The sequence below is a fragment of the Pinus tabuliformis genome, chromosome 3_1, assembly GCF_031772625.1.
Source record: "Pinus tabuliformis cultivar Carrire ecotype Pingquan chromosome 3_1, CPIR1, whole genome shotgun sequence".
NCBI classification, from domain to species: Eukaryota; Viridiplantae; Streptophyta; class Pinopsida; order Pinales; family Pinaceae; genus Pinus; species Pinus tabuliformis.
In genome coordinates, this window is record NC_142301.1 from 760,036,103 (window position 1) to 760,053,901 (window position 17,799).

The following is a 17,799-nucleotide window of genomic DNA, read 5'->3' on the forward strand; positions in this document are numbered from 1 at the left end:
TAGGGTTAAGATCTTGGATGTTTAGGGTTTCTTATTACATATCTATGATAAAAATTCCTCTGAGCCTCATTGTAAAATAGTTCTATGAAGGCACGTAGTTATCACATTTATTCTCAGAGATAATCTAACATTGTTCAAGCTATTTTTTTTTTCATTTTGCACATATACAATTTCAACATTTTCCATTTATTAATATAAGTCAATTTTTGTTGTATCTTGGTGTTTTGGTTATAAATCTATATATGATTTTTTTCCCTTCATAAATTTGGATCATATATGTTATAGCACCATTTACCACTCTTGGTAGATCTGGTGCTCTGATTATGGCCTAGGGCAACCTTTCCTTCCAGACTTGGTCCAAAATCTAAAAAACAGTGTTTTATTCCCTATACGCTACTTTGCCCTGTGATAAAAGCGTGTACACGCGGGTCAGCATATACCCAACCCACGTACTTATGTTAAAACACTTAAAAAAAATTAAATTTCCTTAATTTCGGGCGGAGTTCACTGGTTTTACCCGTTACTCACCTCCTATTGCCTGTGGCCCAACTGTTTCCCAATTGAAAAAACTAAGTTGGAGAAGTATAAATAAACCTCCATGGGAAGGAATTAAAGGAGAAGATATGAGATATTGATACTATAGTGAGATTATCCCTGATCGAGTCTGACAAAATCCCTGTGCCTCTTGTACTCCCCAAAGTTTCAAGAAACCCTTGTTTCCTTGTTGGAGATATCCTTCATCTTTCTTGAGATATCCTTGTATTGGTGATGGAGGAAGATTGCTGAGGCTGGGAAATGACGGATCTGGAGGATGGTTCCTCTTGGAGCCGGAGAAGGACTTAGGTCATATTTCTCCACCTTACTTGTAGCTTACTTCAATAAAGAAATGTTGTTCAGTTCCCGATATTAAACATGTTTATGCATTTTATGTTGTAACTCGTTTATGAATATTATATTGATGTGTAATTTTTCATTCATTTATATGATCTAAAGTTAATATCATGAATATGCTTTATGTGTCTACTGTTGTATAGGTTTCATTTGAATAATTTTCAGGATTCAATGACATCAAGAGAAGCTGAGGGTTTGCACCCTGCAGGATCTACTCAAACGTAGGACCTCTAAGTAAGGACACTCTTGTGCAGTTCAGTAGAATAAGCATTTAGGTTGATTGCTTGAGCATTTATTGCTGTTGTTTTCCATCTGCTCTATTGGGGTTTCCAACCCAAGACCCTAGGGTGATCTCACCCACAATAGAATTGATGACTCCACTAAGGATAACATTCTTGTTATTCCTGGTTTGGGTTTTCTATTCTCAATCAAGGTTCATTTTCTTTATTTCTTGCTTTTACAGTGTTGTTTGATTCAATAGTGTCCCAGCCATCAAGTCTGATCTTTTTTATCAGACCTTGATTTTTGTTTTTTCCTAATTGAGCTTTGTATACGCTATTTTCTTGGCTTAAAGTCGCATATACATGCAGGTTTCCTCAAGCAGACTTGCGTATACGCGAGTTTCTTGTATTAGAAATGCGTTTGCACGCTCCTGTTTCTGTACATATTCGCGTATACAATTTTTTGAATTGTTTTTTCAAATCTCTTTGCCCAGTTAGGTTTACTGCCTCGTGATGTATGTTGTTGTATGGCCATCTACTATCTGGAGAACTCAATTTTCTTGCAAGCTTTCTTTTTCAAAATCTCCTTCTCACTGAAAAGCCTAGTTGGCCTAGGATTGCTTCTTAAGCAAGTTTGTGATTTGTGTCTTGGGTTCAAGACTTCTGTTTGAAGTTCTTGGATGTTCTGGTTTTCCATAATAAGAAATTGATTTCTATTTCGTTTGTAGCCCAGATTTCAAGTTGCCTTGTTTAGCTTTTCCTTGATTGGCCTAGTTTCTTTTTGTGTTTTTTGAGTCCTTTTTGGCAATTTTGAAAGTTTTTATTTCTAGACATTTTGTCAGTTTGCCGAAGTATTTTGCTGCTATTCAGGATCAGTTTGTGCAAGTTTGTAGTCTCTCTTGTTTCAAGTTTCATTTATTAATGAATTTTATAACTTGCAATATTTAAAGACTCCTTGTGCTTATTTCTTATTCTTTTGAATTTTAGTAGTGCTTTTAAGACCTCAAAAAGTTTCTTTTGTTTCCTTCAAAGAAAAAGACACAAAATCATTGCTTTTGTTTTTCTTTTTCCAAGCTTTTGGTTTATGGATTCTTTTGTTTTGTTGTTGTGAAGCAACTAGTTTCTTTTGCAATTTGTTCTGCTTGCTTTGGAGAGAGATTTGTTTTTAATTTTTGCCCTCTTCATTGCCAAGATTGACTTAATTGACTCTATAAAGAACCACATTTGCTTACGAGTGTTGTTTAGGATCTTGCATCGTCATTTTAACTTGCATTAGGTTAGTTTGCATCTTAAGCATTATTAGTCTTTTTAGATTTTGGGTGTGTGTGGATTGTTTCAGAAAAGAAAAGAAAAGAAAATTATTTTTCTTACCTATAAGTTTTCCTAGAACCCAAGTAGAAATCACTTTTCATCAAAGAAAATAACTGCATGCATATAGTTAGTTTTCTATTGGTTTCTTTTGCGTCCTAAAACATCATCAGTTTCACCCTTGTAATTCCCTCAGACATAAAGAACAACTATATAAAATCAAGTGATCTAATAAAATGAACCAGAACTTTTATTTTTGTCATTAACAAACACCAATAAGTTTAGGTTCATTAGCGCCTTGGAATAAGTGAGTGGAGAGTTAACTCTTCAAGGCCACTCAAATTATAAAACTTAAAAGTTGAAGAAAGAGCGAAATCCAATATCGTTAGAAAGATTGGGAAAGCTCTGTGACTGGGAATTAAGCACGAGGGAGAGTGAAGACAAGGAAGAGAGATACCCCCTCTCCTACTTGTATCCCTCCTCACGACTGTTCCGCTCGACTTTTGATACGAGTTGTTATCCATAGTTGCCTTTCCTAGGGATCGCATAGGTGGCTATGGAGGGGAATCCCGTAGCACCCGAGGCTGACGTTGCATCATGTTCAATAGTACTTCTAGAGGGTACCCTTGTGAAGCTTGGGTGCTTGCACTAGCAAAGGATGTTGTCTGGAGGTCAACGTAACTGCTTCTGATACCTTTGCTAGTAGCCCTGGGGCGTAATTACTCCAGATTATTTTTGGAAGGCCCTTGATTTTGGCTTTCTTGTATTTTTGTGTTTGGTCATAATCACCTGGAGCGAAAATAATTGAAAGTAGTTTGATTGTCTGCATATTTAGGGACTTTTTTTTTTTGTTACAAATTCGGTTGCTATATTAATGGCTGAAAAAAGAGGAGTCAGTTCTCCTGGAGTACAATATACTTCTGGTGATTTGGACCAAAGGAGTTACAAAATGGGATCTCTCCTTGATCCTTGTTCTGCTAGTTTTACCTCTAAAGCTTCCGGAGCTGCTATAGACTCTTACATAGTGAAATAACCAAATTTACATTTGCATAACATCTTTAATCTATTTCTATGTGACTTATCTGCCTTGCTGTAGACTCCTCCGGATTTGGATCTGGTTCTATCTGCTTGGCACTGGAGGAACTAGTTGCTGCCTTGTTCTTTTTGTCCATCATATACTGCAGTATTGTTATGGATTCCTCAGTAGCCTCTCTTCACGAGCAATTTAGGGACTTTTAGAGAATGCTATTTTCTCCTAATTGGCCTAGCTTTACAATTTTTGAGTCTTTAAGTAGATTTCTTAAAAATAATTCAAAAGTGGTTGATCGACTGGCTCGTTGGTCTAGGAGACTCCATGGGATTTCACCTATGAGTCCTGAGCCTTCTCCTCGGAGATGTAGGAGAAATTTTTCTAGTGGTTTTTAGCCAGTGGCAGCAGGTGCATTGAAGATTGATCCTCCGATTGGAGTTATTAATTCACAAGATAGACCTAGTACAAGTAGAGAGTTGGAGAGAAACACTCCAGTTCTTTCTCGAGTTCTCTTCCAGTCGGAAGATGTTATTGAAGTCGAGGAGCTCCCTTAGTCTATTTTGACTCTAATTTTCCTCTTCTTCCCAATCATCTAGACGTTTTATTATACGTCGGGACTCCGACCAACAGGCCTTCGAGCCCAGGTTTATATTGATCTTTTCCTTTGATGACCACTGTTGGAAGCATGGCATCCACAACAAGTGCTACGAGTATGCAAACTCCGGTATCCGTACAAGGAGGAGGAACAATTTATATACCTTCTATTACTCCTAGCACTGCTATATTTGGTTCTACTTCCATTCCATCTTCGAGTGGAAGTTCTCAAGCTGTTGCCTCTGGCATTGGCTTTTTCCCTTTTGGAATGCCGACCAACGCGATTCCTTCAGTTTCGTTAAGTATTCCATCAGCTGCCTCCACATCCATGGCAAGTGGATCAGCTTCTTTTCAGGGTTTCCCGTTTAGGGGTGGTCATATACCACACTCCAACCCATCTTTGGGATCAATACCTTTTTCCTCTACGGGTCAAAGTTATAATCCGTTTCAAGGTTGGACAAACCCTGTGGTTAGTGGGTTAGGAGCCGAGAATCAATCTTATTTCGACCAACAAGGGAATATGTTGTATTCTTCTGTCAGTTCATTCCAGAACTTTTCTCCTTATGCTAATGCATGGAACCCTTACCAAGGGCTCTCTGCTCCTTTTAACACTTCTCTAGAGGGCAACTTTACTAATTACAGAAGATTTTCAGCAGGATTTGGTCAAACTCTGGTTTTTCCTGGACCACAAGGAGCACCTTATGGTTCCGTTGGGTCTATGAGTTACTTTTGGCTAGCTGGTGCCTTTACAAATCCAAACCATTCTTTTCAAAACATAGGGAGTTACGCCCACACCGGGTGGAATCCTTAGGGTCCTCTACGACTACCTTTTCTGACAATGTTAAACTTGCCAGATCTTTCTAAATTGACTAATGATTCGATTAGGTATAACCTAGTTTGGCCTCCGGTCCCAACGAAACTTCCCTCAGATATACCTAAATTTGAAGGGAAAACTGTTGAAGATCCAGTTGATCACCTAACCACTTTCCATTTATGGTGTTCGTCAAACTCCCTGATAAACAATTCAATCAGGTTGAGATTATTTCAATGTACCCTAAATGGGAATGCGGCTAAGTGGTACATAGAACTTCCGGGAGGCATCTTCACTTCTTTCAGCAACTTGGATACTATCTTTTTGAACCATGTTCAATTGCCTGTCTGATATGATGCTGGAACTGAGCTTCTGGCTAATTTCCAACAGGATCAGGGAACTCACATTTCGGATCATATCCAGGAATGGAGGAGAAGGAAGAGGCTCATTAAAGTCGATATTCCACAAGAATTCCTTCTTGAATGGTTTCTTAAATATTTACATCTTGAGATCTCTAAGGACGTGTCTCTCTTCGGTTTTTCCATCGAAGAGCAGGCTATTTTCAGAGCCCAGCAACTGGAAACTATATATTCTGAGTCTGGGGTTCTTAACAAAATTTTACCTGACACTCCTAGATTCAAGGTGGATATAGCCAAACCGAAGCCAGGTCCCCATGCCGACAGGCTAGTTGGATTGATTGATGCCAACACGGGTAATCTGTTGAATCAATTACAACAGTTGTCTTTACAAATTGCTTCTTCTATGCAGGCATCGCCGTCTGTATCTACACCTTCCCAACCGATGTCTATAAACATCTTCCAAGCTTCTAACCCCAAAGGAAACCATAAATCCAATGGGAAGAAGAAAGGACGAGGAAGGAAAAAGAGCCAAGATGGGAAGGGAAATGCAAACAAACCCGACAATGATGCCGGAGGGGGTAGGGAAGAGTCCAAGAAAAAAGCAAAATTTCCATGCAAGTTATGCAATGGAGATCATTTGACTCATCTCTTCCCTAAGATCTAAGATGCTCAACACTTATTAGTGCAGCAGGGGTCGTCTAGCTCCCAGGTTGTCCTCACTAATCCTTTTCCCCAAGGGCAGCAATTACTTGCTGGTGCAAACCCTAATACTGGTACCCTCGCAGGGGGCAATCAGGAAGGGGATCATTCATCAAATGTCTACATGATGAATTCACATATCTACGTCTCTACGCGATCGCGTGATTACTATGAATCAAAATCATCTAAGGCTAAGTTTGTTTCCGATGCTTTAGAGCCGCTCCATATTGAGAGGCCCTTTGTTGAGTCTATACCTCGGATGTCGAAAGGCTCTGCAAAGCGCTCAACGATTAACCTTAATGCTAGGGCAGCTCAAAACTACTCAATTGTAGAAGATTTGGCTCAGATTCCTTGTGCTATGTCAGCGTTAGAGGTACTCTAGTCGTGCCCTTCTCAGAGGAGTGCATTACTCTCGGCAATTGTAGTAGATCCAAAAAATTCTCTTGTGCTTGCTTTTGATATGTCAAACATCAAAAAGAGACTCCTGAATCATATGGATTTCCAGATAAAGTCCACATATCGAAGGACCAACATATTTCGAACTATTATGGATGAGGGAGCTTCCACATGTGTGATGTCCATGTCATGTTGGAAGGCCGTTAGATCGCCTCAGGCTGTTCCTTCACCTACTCTATCGATGAACTTTGATGGACATTCTCATAGGCTACAAAGGATTATTCCAGCCTTTCCCATCTGTGTTGGGGGAAAGGGGGTAAATATTGAGGTAGAAATAGTCAATGTAGATTTGGATTACAACCTCCTTTTAGGAAGGAATTGGATTTATGAGATGGATGCCATAGTATCATCATTATTTCACATCCTTTGTTTTCCTCATGAAGGGAGGATCATAAATGTTGATCAGATGGATTATTCTTCGAGTGACTCCCACGCATCTTCTGAGTCTACTATTCCATTAATGGACAATCCCAGGCAACCTATAGAGAATTTAGGAGTTGGAATGTACTATTCCTCAATGGTTACTTTTGATCTTCCTGCTCCTACAGCTAGAATCAATGTTATTTCATCCTCCAAGGGACCTTCTCGAAGAGAGTTCTTTCGAACTCATTATTTTTCATACCTTTGGCCTTTACCCTCATCTACCACCTTATTAGATGGAGGGCAGGTAGGTGGAATGGCATGTCCTATGTCTGCAACAAAAATTTCTTGTCAGTCTATTGTTAACTCTGTAGACTCCCATCCTACTCCTTTCTCACCAGAAGAGTTAGATATAGATTTGGCTTCGGCCTGGATCCTCAATTCAACTTCGACTCAGAATTGCTTAGATACTGTCTTACCATCTGAGGAAGAAATTCTAGAAGTAATGATGGGTGTTGATAGACCATGGGATGACCTACATCATCGTTCATATTTCCTCCCTCATTTGCAAGAAATTGAGTTGAGTTTGTCCATTCCTACTAGTGATGTTATATAGTTTTAAATCCTTTGGCCCTAGCACAGTTTTCTGCCGAAGGTAACATGTTTGTTATCTCAAAAAATATACTGGTGAACATCTCTAGGAATCCTCACATAATTGAAAATGTCTTCACTGGAGTTGACTGTTCCCCCGAAGAAATTCAAACTTATACCAATCTCTTCAAAGAGTTTTGTGATGTGTTCGCTTGGTCTTATAAGGAAATGCCTGGAATAGATCCATCTATAGTTCAGCATGAGATCAAGACATACGAAAATGTTAAACCTATTCGTCAAAAACTTTGACCAGTTAATCCTAGAAAAACAGCAACTATCAAAGCTGAAGTTGAGCAACTGCTAAAGGCGGTTTCATATACCCCGTTCCTTTAATTGAGTGGGTCTCTAATCCAGTCCCCATTGACAAAAACACAGGAACGATTCGAGTACGCATTGACTTTAGTGACCTAAATAAAGCTTGTCCGAAAGACAATTACCCCACGCCCTTTATTGATCAAATTATTGATGAATGTGCTGGTAATTCAATTTTTTCGTTCATGGACAGATTCTCTGGTTATAATCATATTACTATCCGTCCAGAAGATCAGCGCAAGACAACCTTTATTTGTCCCTGGGGTACGTTTGCATACAGAAAGATGCCTTTTGACCTAAAAAATGTTGGAGCCACTTTTCAGCGAGCCATGTCTTATGCTTTTCACGACATCAAGCATGCTATCGAAGCATATCTGGATGATTTAGCTGCTTGTTCTCGAAAGAGAATTGATCATCCTAAGCATCTTCGGTTGATCTTTGAGTGGTGTCGTTTTGATAAAATTTGGTTGAATCCAAATAAGTGCGTTTTCACAGTCACATCTGGTCGGTTGTTAAGATTCATCGTGTCAACGGAGGGGATTCGTGTAGATCCCTTCAAGGTTGAGGCAATACTTCAATTGCCTCCCCCATCTTCCATATGTCAACTTCAAAGTCTCCAAGGAAAACCAAATTTCTTGAGGAGATTTATAGCTAATTATGTCGAGATCACAAAAGGATTTATGCGTTTGCTTAAGAAAGGGGTCCCATTTGTATGGGATGATTTCGTGAAACGATTTTTTGATGATTTGAAAAAATCATTAACCTCTGCCCCATTGTTGAGTCCACCTGATTATAGCAGATATTTCCTCTTGTATCTCGCTGCAACAGAATCAACCATAGGTATGGTTCTGGTTCAGGAAGATGATTCCTTATGTGAGCACATAATATACTATCTAAGTTGAGGCTTGGTAGGTCCTGAACTGCATTATTCTCCCATCGAGAAATTAGCTTTGGCAACCGTCCATGCTGTCCAATGGCTTTGGCATTACATTCTGGTTCGAAAAACGTTCGTCTTAGCATCCGTCCATGTTGTCTAGTGGCTTCGGCATTACATTCTGCATCGAAAAATGTTCGTCTTAGCAACCATCAATCCATTTCAGTTTGTTCTCAGTGGGCAAATGATTTGGGGAAAATATAATAGATGGATTGTCATTTTGCAAGAATTCGATCTCGAATTCATGTCGGTTAAATCTAAGAAACCTTTAGTATTTGCAGATTTGATATCAGAGCTACTTTGTGGGGAAGAAATTATACATGAGGAAATTTTTCCTAATGAACATTTATTTCTTATTTCCTCACAATATCCTTGGTATGGGGATATCATTATATATCTCCAGACTCTAAGTTTCCGCCCGCTTTTTCCAAGGACAAGAGTAGAAAGTTGCCTCACCTCATTAAGAATTATGTTATTATAGGTGACACATTGTATCATCATGGGATTGATTCAATCCTTAGGCGTTGTTTAACTTTGGAGGAAGCAAAGTCAGTTCTTAATGATTGCCACAGTGGGGCTTGTGTTGGTCATCTATCTGGGCTTGCAACAACCCAAAAAAATTTGTGAGCAGGCTACTTTTGGCCTTCAATCTTCAAAGATTGTATTGAGACTGTCAAAAGATGCCACCCTTGTCAGGTCTATACTTGGAAAATGTGTGTACATCCAGCTCCACTTTTCCCTGCGACCATCGTTAGTCCTTTCACGAAGTGGGGTATTGATTTTACTACTTGTAGTCCGCCTTCGGTAGGAAATCACAAGTATATCATAGTAGCCATATAATACTTTATAAAGTGCGCTGAGGCCATGCCTACTTTTAAGAACGACAGTGAAAGAACGGCCTTGTTTCTCTTCAATAAAGTTATTTCCTAGTTTGGTATCCCTAAAGAGATTTTCATTGACCATGGTAGTCATTTCCAAAATCAACTGATGTCCGAATTGGCTCTCAAGTTGGGTTTCCAGTAGGAGAATTCATCTCCGTATTATCCTTAGGCCAATGGGCAAGTTGAAGCCGTGAACAAATCCCTTAAAATCATCCTGCAAGGAATGATTAACAAAGCTAGATCTAGTTGGCACATCATGTTGTATTCGGCACTTTACGCATACCAGACGTCAGTTAAAACTGCCACTGGCTTTACTCCATTTCAACTGGTTTACTGGTTGGAATCTATATTTCCTGTTGAATGTGAAATTAATTCTCTTAAACTAGTTGTTGAACTTCTTCCAGATACTTCTAGTCTCGAAGAGCGCCTCGTTCATTTGGAGCATATTGATCAGCAACGTCGAGATACCGCCACAATAAACGAATCCCATAAAAAGAGTGTAAAAACTCAATACGATAAAGTTGTCCATCCTAGAAATTTTTCTGAAGGTGACCTTGTCCTGGTCTACGATCAAGACAAAGACGGCTTAGGGGCAGGAAAGTTTAAGTCTATGCGGTACGGCCCCTTTATTGTCAAGCGAGTTTTAAAAAAGGGAGCATATGAATTGATTGACTTTGAAGTAAACAAGTTGGCAGAGCCCAGAATTGGGCTCTACCTTAAGAAGTACTTTGCTTAGGCTTCGACCGAGCAATTACTTGTTTGTATATATTGTATGTTTGTACATATCTATCTATCAGTTTTAGTGATGTCGATGTTTTTGATCTGCTTTGGCAGGTATTGATGGACGATTCAATATATTTAGGGTTTGCCGATGGTGCGAGTAGGCATACTCGGAACCTTGCTTCCGCGACGTGGGCGATTTATTATCCATCAGGCCAGTTGATGGTTTTGACAGGAGTATGTATCGGTCTTGCTTCAAATAATATTGCCGAATATACTGCTGTTATTAATTTGTTATCCGAAGAAATATCTCTTCATATTGATTCGTTAATGGTCTATTTAGATTCACATCTCGTGGTATCTTAGTTGAATAACATTTATCGGGTACGAGATCCCTATTTGTATCGCCAATTTTTGAGAGTATGATTGTTGCAATGATCCTTTGGTTATATCGCATTTGTTTACATTCCATGATCATAAAATTCCTTAGCAGATTCTATTGCTAATCAAGCATTGGATTGGCACATAAATCATTCATCAAATTAAAAAACATAAAAAATAATTGAAATATCATCTGTATATATGATCATCATAAAATCATCTGTATATAGATAGAGTGTTTGTGTCCAAAATAATATACAAAAATTTGGGACAAAATGCCCTACAAAATTTGGGCTTATGCCCATCATCATGTCTAATCATAAAAATATTTGATCATCTATCTATCTGGCTCAGGATGAACAACTAGAAAATAAACAACGAAATTGGCCACACATTGAAATAGTCGCACATAGTCCCGTAGTACTCCTACCACGTGGCGCTTCATATCCTTTGGTAAGTCCTCTATGGCTATCATGGGTACTTGGTGAGTCAGTCTCACCAAGTTCCTTTGAACTGCATGGAGAACTCTCTCAATCTCAGCGGTCGCTCCTTTGGCATCTCTTCCATGACTCCTATGTCGAGGAAATCCGTCAGGTCTCACTGGTCCCACTTCTGAAACATGATCAATATATTTTGTAAGTGTCTTGTTTCATAAAAAAGATTTTTAATTCATTTAATTGAAAATCCAAAAAAATCTTAAAAATTCAAAAATCATTTATACCTTTGGCACCCCATGCTGCATCTGGCGGCAATACTAGATCCGGACCTCCCCGGAAATCCATTCCGGCATAGGTGTAGTCTTCAAATGCAATGACCTATTGATCCCACCAAAGGAAAAACTCGTCATCAAAAGTCGTCTTGGGGACCTCACCACCCCCTAGGCGTTTCATCAATTCAGCCCATCTGCCCATTTGTGGATCCCTCGGGCTATTGATGGTTGATAATACCTTGGGACGAAGCCCAGGTACTTTCTCAAAGAAGAATGAGCATAAGATAGTGCGATATTCAAAATTCTTTGTTTGACCCTTCTGTATGGAGGTGTGTTGGTTCTTCATGTTGGTCAATAGAGGTGTGCACCAATCAAACACAATAGTGGGACATTCCACTGCTAGGCTCATGGATACACGTGAGGCCTGATGTAAAGTAGCAGAACCATTTATCCTGGCGATGGTAAATAGTAAGATTTTCAAGGATAAACTCTCTACATGCTTGATTGGAATTTGACTTCCAACCTTTTGAGGATGACCAGGATAGCATATGTGGACGTAGTCTTCTACACTGAGACTACCTCTCATCCTGCCAGTAGAATGCACTATCTCTCCCCTTTGAGAAAGATCGATAATGAAGTAAATATCTTCTATCTCGATCCTTAGGGGCATCTGATCAATCATGAATGCATCATCCTCTACACTCCAATAATGAATCAACAACTCAAGCAATCGAGTATTCGCCTTCATGTTTGGCATTTTAAAGAATTTTAACAAACCACAACCTCTCAAAGCATCTAAGGCATTTTGATCTTCCATCACTTGGTTATCAATGGCACTGTGCTCCCTTTCACACTAGGTAATTGTCATCCTGCCCAAAAAGATGTTTCAAATCATTAAATTCATGTTTAATTTTTTTTTACTCGCACACATGCGGTTTCCCTTTTTACACAGTCGCCTGTAGGGCCCTCGTATACGCAGGTTACCTGTATTCAATCTGTGTGTACGCAGACTTGAAATTTTTAACATATTTTCCTACGGTCAAAATTATGAAAAGACATCTAAAATGGTATCAAAAATGATTAAAAGCATGATTAAAGGGTTACCTGGAAGTTTTGGAGCGATTTGAATGGTTGAATTTGATGGAGGAAGTTTGTTTGAGTTTTTCTCCACAGCTCCTTGTTCAAAACACAAATGAGAAAAATGTGAGTCCAAAAGTCCTTATATAGGTTGCAAAATGATAATTATTTTTTCAAAAGTTGATTTTTATCTTATGGATTTTTTGACCTTTTGGTTTGGATTGTCGGGAATGGGTTATTTTTATAGGAAATGTTGGATACTTCTTGGAGAAATCGCTTTGGTCCCATCATGGCATGTATTGTTTTCTTACTGGCATATAGGTTAGGGAATACCACTCTCCGCTACATTGTGCATCCTAGCCTCCATATTGCGATATTTTTGCCATAGGGTCCACCCCATCGTATCTTGATTCATATACCATTTTCACTCGCCGACATTGAAATCATGATGTGATGGTAGAGCCAACCTTTACATGGGTATCTTAGTTAGATCCTCTCTGACATTTGTTTCCCATGCTACTACATTGAGTAGGCTCGGGAGTCCTCTTTAGTCCCACCATGACTTGTGTGTTGAAGACTCATTCTCCTTCTTCTGCACTATTTTCTGGCCTTATTCCCTAGAGGCTCCTTTGTGTTGAGTTGTATTGCTGAATTGCATATTGACCATTTGCACCTTTTGGCCTTGAGTCGACTTCACTTGGACTCGTGTTTAAGCCAATTTTCAACCATGTCTTCTGCAAAATCAACCTTGCAATCACTTAACCTGTTAGGGTCCCACCCTAACCCCCTTATTTATGTCTTGGGATCACGTCATAGTCAAAGAGTCAATAAAGCCCATATATTTTGTAAGTGGTTAACCCGAAATTAATGACGGGACCACAGTTAGTTGCAAATGGGCTGTAGCCGTAGTATTAGATAGATGGTATTAATAAAACTCACGGTATTGACCCGTGGTATTGCATGTATGAGTCATATATAGAGGCTAGAGACTCCCTGCGAGGAGCATCGTGTCTTATTTTGTAATCGAGCTCTGCTCTATTGGAGGTTGCCCCCTCGAAGAGGCATGTGAACATTGCTCTTTGAATAATAAAATCATTGCTATTCTGTGTTCTGGGTATCTTTTCTTCGCATATTCTGTGTTCTGGGTATCTTTTCTTTGCATATTCCGTATCTGGGTATTATTTTGCAGGTTAAGAGCATAACAAGTGGTATCAGAGCACTTTCCAGGGCTCGGTGGGATCTCCAATTTTTAGCAAATTTTTTTTTGGCTAGAGACCTGTTCCCGCGTCTTTAAACCACGGGATTTGTCGTTAAGCGCATAAACCTGCGGATTTGGGGAGGCATGCACACAGGAAATACAAGAGGTGGTCACATCTGTTGGACTCCCTTGTAACCCCTGTGGGTACCCCTTCGAGTAGTAGCGCATTAGACAGAACCGCGCACGGACTGTCTTCCACGTACCCTCTGGGTATATAGGAAGCCCCCTAGGCTCCTTGAAACCTCGCCATAGATAAACCTTCGGCCGTCTTGTGGCTACAGTACACCGAGAACAACACTCGGAGAGATTACTCCCCGTACGATAGGGTGGTCGGGTTGTACGGCTAAGGGTAGGGTCGATCCTCCTTAGTTAGAGCCCTGAAACATTGGGCCGAGTACTACTGTCAGACCCTTATGTATATTGCGATCTGTAGCACCTGACACTCCTCTAGACCATAGTTCCCTTTTCTATTGGGGGATCACACATCATCTATTCCAGATCCACGTGTGCAAAGACGTGCCGCAGCAACAGACATCAGTCCCGCAGCTCCATCAGATCCGCAGCAGCAGTTGTTCCACCATTCAGATCTCTCAGATCCACCAGATCGGAGTTGTGTGAAGGGTTCCTGTGCCGAGGTATACTTTTCGCAGGACTTTTGGCAGCATTGACATTTTGAGGATTCACTACAACAAAACAGGCAATTTGTGCCAGATTTAGCACCAGATTTTAGTGCATTTTTTTCTCAATTGGGATGAGCGGATTGGCGCTAAATCTGGCTCTATTGTACAATTTTTAAAGTGTCCTTTTTTGCACCAAATTTTGCATCTTTTTTACGCCAAATTTTCCATCATTTTTTGCACCAAGATTTTCATTTGGTTTTACAACAGGTTTTTCTTCTAGTTTTGTGCCATTTTTTGCATCTATTTTTTCATCATTCTTTGCTTCCTCTTTTGTGGCATTCTTTGCTTCTAGTTTTGTGTCATAATTTGCATCGATTTTTACACCATCTTTGGCATCTGATTTAGTGCCTTTTTTTCCATCCAGTTTGTGCCAATTTTAGCATCTGGTCTTATGCCATCTTTTACTTATAAACTTATTTTTAGATATATTTTTGTGCCAGTTTTTCTGCCTTTTTTTACACCATTTTTTCCATCCAATTTTGCACCATATGTTGAATCTAATTTAGTGCCAAATTTTGCATGCATTTTTGCACCATTTTTTGTATCCACTTTTGCATTTTATTTATCTCCCTTTTTTGCATCCTATTTTGCACCATATTTTGCATTTAATTTCGCATCATTTGTTGCATCCAATTTAGCATCATTTTTAACACCATTTCTTGCATCCAATTTTGCATCATTTTGAGCATCTAAATTTTCCTCCTATGTTGAACCATATGTTGCATCCACCTTTGCATCCCATTTTGTGTCTATTGTTACGTTCAATTTTGAGCCATTTTTTTGTCTACTTTTGCATTTGTTTTTGCACCAAGTTTTAAAAGATTTCTTGCATCTCATTTTACATCCAATGTTGCATCTCAATTTGCATCCAAATTTGAGCCATTTTTGCACCATTTTTTCTTCTTTTGTGTCCAATTTTGCACCATTTTTTATGTCCAAATTTGCATCCTTTTTGGTATCTAATTTTTCATCCTTTTTGGCTTCCAAATTTGCATCATTTTTTCTGCCACATTTTGTGTCCACATTTGCATCTCATTTTGCACCTAGATTTTAGTTTGAATTTTCATCTAGTTATGCATCATTTTTGACATCCTTGGTTTCACCCTTTTTTAGTCCCATTTTGCATCTTGTTTTGTGTCTTTTCTTACATCCTTTTTGCATCCTCATTTTGGTGTCCATTTTTGCATCATTGTTTGCGCCCAATTCGGTATCCTTTCATATGCCCTATTTTGTTCCCTTCTTTGTGTCTAGTGTTGCACCATTTTTAATTTTACTTTAAAACCCTTTTTGTGTCATTGTTTGCATCTTGTTTTCATGGCTAGTTTAACATCCAATTCTACTCCCAATTTTGCATCCATGGTTCAATCAACTTTTGGCTTCTTGTTTAGAGTTTTACTTTTATTTCCATTTATGACCCCCTCTATGGGTTCATTTTACTAAGTTAATTTACATAGTGAAATATATTAAAGTTTATAAATATCATTCTGTTGTAGGATTTAATGCACAGTTAGATGAAAATAAAACCCTCTCGGTTTATCTCGGAAACCTAGGACAAACCAATTAAGAGAAAGGTTGTTCTAAGGCTGAGGATTCTTAGTAGATCAAGATGTAGAGTATAGATTAAGAAAAAGAGAATGAATTCTTGTTAATCCTCGCATGCAGGTCTTCTTGGAGTTTTTAGTATAGCTAGGAAGCGCTCCTAGCTAGCTTCAAAGCTTGGTCCTGCACATAATAGAGAGAATAAAGCAAACTTCACAGCATAATATCTTGATAATCAAAACTATCAGAAACATATAAATATTATTGAATAAATAGATATAAACCAAAAACCCATACATCCATTAGTTAAATAGAAGAAGTAAAGAATGAATAGAAACATATGGAAGGAAGAACAACTGATCTATATGAATAAAGGAGTTGGAGGAAAGTTACAACAATCAAATGTAGTTGCAACATCACCTCCCCCAACTCGTAGCTCCAAAACTCTCCCTTCCAAGATAGATCTCAGAAGCATGACAATACAAAAATTCCCATCATTTTTTCAATGGCCAAGCCTCTAATATATAGGAAAGTGAAGGCTACGAAGATTTCCCAAATTCCTCATTAGTTCAATTTGGGAAAAATCTTTTGGGTGAATAATGTTTCCTCATATAAAAATGGCCTTTTCCACTTTTTAAATTCTTTTGTGCTTAGGAAAAAGCTTCCCCATGCTTTATGGCTCTTTTCCGCTTTTGTATGCTTTTATTTTTTAGGAAAAAGCTAAAGATGAGGATAAAGAGATCACATTCCACCATATGAGTTTCCGAAAGTGAACAAGAGTGTCAAATTCAAATTCTAGTTTGTTTATGTTTTAGTTTTTTATTTTAATATATATTTAGTTTTAGTATTTTTTTTATTTTCTAAAAATATATATTTAGTTTTTGGTATTTTTTTTCTATAAGAAAAATTATATTTTGTTTTTATAAAAATGGATTTTAAACATTCCATTCATGCTAAATTTGTGATTTTATGATAGAAGTTTAAATTATATATAAAAAAGTAACTTAATGTCATATGTTGTGTCGCTCAGATGGGTGTTATACATCTCTTTCTTGCTAAGTTATAGAATGTGCTTGGGTTTTCTTAATGCAATAGAACTAATTGTGTTCTTCATGATATCTTGAAATGTTCATCTTGAACCAGGCTAATAAAACAATAAAGTTAAAATAGGTTTTCCTTTGTCCTTTGTAGATCTTTGTCCCCATTAATCATGGTCTTAATAGATTAATTGTCTTATGGTGGCCTTGAGTGGTCACTTCCATTAGTTGCATGCTTTATAGTTTTCTGTTACCGACATTTTTTAGGCTTCATAATATGTTATTTAATTTATCAAAATGTGTTATTGTCCATATTATTGTTAAATATTAATATTAAATATGTTGGTTTTTGAGCATGTTTTAGAAAAACGTTCCCAAAATGTTTATAGATTGTATTTTATAATGCAATGATTCATTGCTTAATGAAATTGTTTTGGATATTTTTTTTAATGATTCATTGATTGATGAAATTTTTATGGATATTTTTTTAGTATATTAAATTTTATGTGATAAAGTCAAAAGTCACCTCTTTTTTAGATTTTCATTGGTCAATTTTCCTTAAGGCCATCAAGTTCACCATTTGGTCCCAGGTTAAGGAAATATAGGAGTCATGAAGTGGAATTGTCCAAGCACTTAAATCTTGAGACATGTTTTTTTTTAGTCACATTATACTTCCTTTCTATGTAAATTCTTGATGAAAATAGTCTCATGGAACATGAGGGGCCTCAATAGTAAAGGAAAAAAAACTCCTAAAAGAAAAATGGTACACAAAGCACCCATTAATAATGTTGATATAAGAAGCAAAAATATTAAGTGAGGTTCTACCTCATATAATTAGAAAATGGGGGAGGAATTTCCAAGTAGTAGTGATTGATGCTTAGAGATACTTGG